Raw genomic sequence first — 5,751 nt, forward strand, 5'->3', positions numbered from 1 at the left:
AGCTGCAGAGAAGTCTGGAGAGGACAGCAGGTACAGGACAAGTCTTCCACTAGCCCCTACCAAAAGACCACCACAGGCACACCTTCCATTTCAATGAAGAAAAACCATAAACAGTCACGGGAGCTTTTGCAAGATAATCAAAGTCCCACAACTTTGTAGCCAGTGTTATGCAAACACACAATATAAACCAACAAAATGTGCAAGTGTGACATCAGACACCACATTAGATTTCTTCCCATCCTCTGAGTTCTTCAACGTAGAAGGTTCTAGGAAAACTAGCAGTCTGTGTTGCTAAGGACTTTGAAATCCACCATGGCATCTGGCATCAAAAAATCACCTGAACTCTTCGCTGAACAGAACATTGTTAGTACCTGTGCTGTGATTACAAACCATGGCTATTTTAGAGAGAGCTATTGTAGACGGCCGAGTCCTGACACTTATGGACAGACGTGATGTACAGNGTAGGCAGCAGAATTCTTAACACCAGACCTTCTCCCACTCTCCACCATTGTTAATTCTGGTCTTATCTCTTAATATTCACAAGTAAAGGTTCTACTAGATTTCATTCCAAAATATATGCAAATACTCTGGGACGCTTTAACAAGTTCACATATGTCAATCATGAGAACAAACAAGCAAAATGATCATTCCCCGCTTAAGACTTTCTGTAACATACCTGCTATTTAAGCCAAATTAAGCACACTTTCGGGGCAATCAATTCAGAATTAAACCACTATTTTTAGACACAGATGTAGATGCTTCTTGGAAAATATTTGATGAGTGGTACCTCTGCCTTGTGGCACAAAATTGGCAGTGTTGGGCATACTGCAGATCTTTCTGGAAAAAACATTCTTAGAATATATCCTGTGCATTCTGTAAAACGTAAGCTACACATGCATCTAATTTTGTAACTTACAGGGCTTATATTGTGGCAATTAGAAAATATAGCTCCTTATTAATAAAACACTTTCTAGTGTCTAACACCTCACCACACTCCAGAAGAGGCCTGTGAAGATACGCCAGCCTTTATTTGAATGTCAGCACAGCAACCTTGATGAAAAAGTTTACTGGTCAAACCCAGTAGCACACTGCTGTAAAATATGCTGAAACAAACAAGAAAATCAACTAATGCCACTCCTCCTAATGGAAATATTCAGCTGCTGTCTGCAGTGAGGTGTTTATTCAGTGTGGTGTTTCAACTGTTCGAAGCCACCACGTGACATTTTTAATCAGGCAGGCTCCTCCAAATTCATGTTTTACAGCTTTGAGAACTCCAAAGAAGCTTTGCCAAAGTCCTAGGGACATTACCACAAAGCTGTTTTTCTGAATAGTATTTAAAGCGTGATTTCCTTTTCAAACCCCATATAGTTACAGATCTATTTTAAAAGTAGTTTTAGGTCACATTTCTTCTTGCATGATCTGAAGCTATAGACTCCGACTTGCAAATACATATAAAATACAAGTGTGATCATACCCACTGGTCCCTTCTTTATTTTCTTAGGGGACTTTATTGTCAATCTTATGAAAAGCACATGCTGTTGCTCAGCTGTTAATCTGTGTAGACTTATTTTAAATCTTGAACTTGTACAACAAATCCCATGCTTCAGGATTCCATGCAGTCTTCACCAGGTTCATGCCACACCTCATTTCAGCCGCTCATGGTCAGATTTCCTTTTAGAAATCTTGACTCNTAGAATTCCACATAAGTTGACAGAAGGTATTTTTACTTTACATTGTTATTATTTTGAGTCAAGGTCTTACAACGTAACTCTGGCTAGCCTGGAACTCATCTGTAGACCAGGCTGGCCTCAAACTTCCCTGACTCTGCCTGCCAGCTGGGATTAAAGGTATGCACCACCTTGCCAGACATTAACAAGAATGTTTTCTTCAAAAGGAAGGGAGAACAAAATGTTAACCTGGGTTAACACATCACCGAGTGGTCAGCTTTGCGCAACACACACACACACACACACACACACACCAACAGACCAGAGTTTAAGAAACATTTACCAAATGTAATGATTTTTTATTATTAGAGGCAGAGGCAGGCGGATTTCTGAGTTCGAGGCCAGCCTGGTCTACACAGAGAAACCCTGTCTTGAAAAACAAATAACAAAAAAACAAACATTTGAGTGTTTTAGAATTTGTTTTTACTTAACTACAGGATGCTTCAGTTCCCAGAAACACTGTTTATTAAGTGTCACTAAAGACAGCCCTATGCCGGTAGTGTTGTACACGCGGCTGCACCTTATAATAACTAAAGTTAACATCCTCGGTTTCTAGGTGAGAAGAAACAAAGCATCAGGCACACCTGCACCACACGAGTCCACAGCCCAGGCTCTTCCTCTGCCTCCTTCTCCACTGCTGTATGTCACACAACACCAAGTTTTTAAAGTTTTAAACACGAAAAAAGACGCTCTTCATTCTAAAATGATTTGGAAATACTAACAGCATTAAAAACCAAAATCAGCAATTTATCTTTCCCTTTTTTGGTAGCAAAGTAAGTCTCAAAGCAAGCGCAAAGCTTAGCAGGTACTAAAGAACCCCATTCCTTTCCACAGACAGCAAATAAACCATAAGAGCATCTGAGGGAGGCTCATTAATATTAATCCACTGCAGCTTCAAAATCAGTCTGCTTCCTAAGCGTACTGCATGTCGCAGGCTATGCCACGCTGGTGTGGAATTACATCACACAAACCACTAAAGAGACCACAGAGAACACCAAGTTGTACAAATGGTAAAGAATTTTAATTAAATGATGTTTATATTTCACTTTCTAGATTAGTCAAACAGCAACAAAGTAGCATGTGGCTACAGGGGCAGGACTGGGCAGAGGAGAGAGGGGAACTCGGGTACAGTGTTTCAGTTTTGCAATGAAAAAGTTATAGAGGTTGGATGTACAACAATGTGAGCNTACCTAACACCAGCAAACGGTACAGTTAAAAATGCTTAGGGTGGGAAAGTTTGTCAAGAGCATTTTATCACAACTAAAAATAACCAAAACCTTAAAAAGGAACCAGGAGCTTTCAGTGTGATGATGCCATGATATGTTTACAAACAAAACAGATATACTAAGGAGCTGATATTTATAGGTTGGAGGTGAGATGGCCACTCTTATATGCTGGGTTTGAAGTTTTTCTCAGTGAGATAAACAGAACAGACCTCCTTAACAAAGAAAATAAGGGCANGAAATTTCCTAATTAGTAGGGAATCACGTATCATAAAACTACCTGGTAGGAGTTTTACTGCATAAAACTTAGTGGCTCTGTTGCTACAACGAAGAGACAACGTTCTTTCCATCACTAGTTCGCACAGGAGAAAACNGCTGAAAGAAGGATTGCCATATAGGGTTCCCATTAGAAAATAGTATACAGAAAATCACATAAGCAGTCTAAATTTACTATGAAAACAATGGGTTTTATTTAAGTAATTAAAAGTTAAAATAAAAACAACACAGTGACTTCTACAAGCCTTGTTTGCGACTAATCTTTCCGTAGGAAACTATAAAGTGCCAGTGTCATCCAGAAGGCAGCGCCACCAGCCTTCCACGGCATCTGTCCCACTGCAGAGTACTTTAGCTGAGCCATGTCTACAAATCTGTCTTCTCTGCTATTTCAAATCAGAGACACAACACACAAGAGCCTGAAGTTAAAAGAATAAAAACACTGATACTCTAAACACAATTATATACGAAAGTGAACCGAGGACATTTTATCTACAAAACTATACATATACACACAATACATTTACATTAGAGCTGCAGGAGGTGGTACTGAATAAACAGAGGCATTTGAACAGGCTCCCTTTCAACAGCAGCACATTCCCACCCCTATTAGTCTACCACTACACTTCCCTAGGATTTGTCTTCGTGTATTAGCTAAATCTTAGGAAGTTGGTAACAAAAACACAAAAAAGTCCAAAATGATAAGCACTCCCTAAAATCTCTTCCAAAAACATGCACGTGAAAAATGTGAAAACCCCAAACATTTTGTTAATGTGAGTTTTTCATCACAAGACCTTTTAAACTTATACTGTCTTCACAAATACCTGGCATTCAAGTTTTTGTAGGCTTGTCCACTCGAAGTCAGAAGAGGGGAACAACAAACAAAAGCTTATTTTGAAAATGCAGCGCTTTAGAAAAGCAGTAGTTTATTTTTAAAAACAACTTTCCCGGCTAAAGAAATCACACAGTTGTCATCAGTATAGGTTAACTCACTTTGGCAACAGGTTTCTCTCTCTGTATTTTTAACCATGATAAACTATTAACACGATCATGCAATTTCTCAGAACTTATACCACCATCAAGGCAAGTGTATAGGATATTTCTAATAAACCTACATTTGATCATGAACAAAATTTCTTTTAAGGTGTTTTCAAGTACTCAAGAATATTAAAGAATGGGGAAAATACATAGGTCAGAAGGAAGTATTCCTTCCAACACTCTTTAATTAGAATACAATTCTCAGATTAAGCCCATAGGAATGGTCTGCAATAAAAAAAATTAGGTCAGGATAGAGCAATTTCTGCAAAATTTAGCAAAAAAGCCAAAAATATTGTGAACCAAATAAAAGAATCCTTTGGGATCAGGGCTTTCTGTCTCCCTAGTTCCTTAATCTCTAACTCACTACAATTAGAAACCCGCAGATGCAGACTCACAGAAAAATGGAAATACAGTGCCAAAGAAAACTACCCTCACAATCCTCTTTAGTCACAGGTCTTTTGTTGGAACATGTTACTTCTGCCTCTGCAGAGAGAAGCAAGTGGTACCACATTGGAAGGGGATCCCTTTGTTAGCAACGTTGTAGGATGGTCGACAGAGCATTTCATACAATTAGTAGAGGACCACGGCTGTGCGTTACATAGCCAGAACCATCTTTCTTGTAACTCTCCAATCATTTATGAACACTTTAACTCACAAAAATTATGCTGTGTTCTTTAGATATGAAAACTAAGGTATTATTTTTAAAAATATGCGCAACAGCTTCCTTCTTCTAAGACCATTTTCTGATCCCATTAAATTCACAGGGACCCTGTTTTTGAGACAGGATCTCTCTCTATTGCCCAAGGTGGTTTCAACTTGTGAGTTTACCATCATGTAGCCTCAATGCTGGAATAACAAGTGTGTGCCACTTGATCCCACTGTGAATTTTAACAGCTTACTCTAGATGTTTTTTCATAATGAAAAATGGGAAATAACCTAGTTAATGCTATTTACAACTCAAGAAAACAAAATCCAATATAGCCTAATATATACAGTAAAGAAAATTATTCTATCAGGTCTAAGTAATTGCCCACCTACCCAAAAGGAAGCCAGTTTTATATTCCAACTGTAATAGCTACAATATGGATCCATTGCAGTAGAAAACACTACACATAAATAGCCAACACCAAGCTAAAGTGTTGCCATTGAGGGAGAAAAGGAACTATCCTTCATAATTTGCCTGAAACAAAGAAAAATCATTTTCTGACCAATTATTTCTTTGTCTANCTAAAGACCAGGGAATAAGGAATACCACAACTACCAGCAATTTAACACTATTTTTCTTAAAAGAAAGATGATATAAAATGCTATTCTCCCAGATAATGAACACAGGAGAAAAATGTATTCCTCTTGTAATGGCTGTATTTATATAGATCTTTAAGAATCAGCACCAAATGTTCACATTAATTATTCTGCAACTTTAAGGAATTAACATTTCCTAATAAAGTAGGTAAACAAAGGACTGAATAATCCTTTCATGCTAAGAACCA

This window comes from Mus caroli, chromosome 9, assembly GCF_900094665.2.
Source record: "Mus caroli chromosome 9, CAROLI_EIJ_v1.1, whole genome shotgun sequence".
Lineage (NCBI taxonomy): Eukaryota > Metazoa > Chordata > Mammalia > Rodentia > Muridae > Mus > Mus caroli.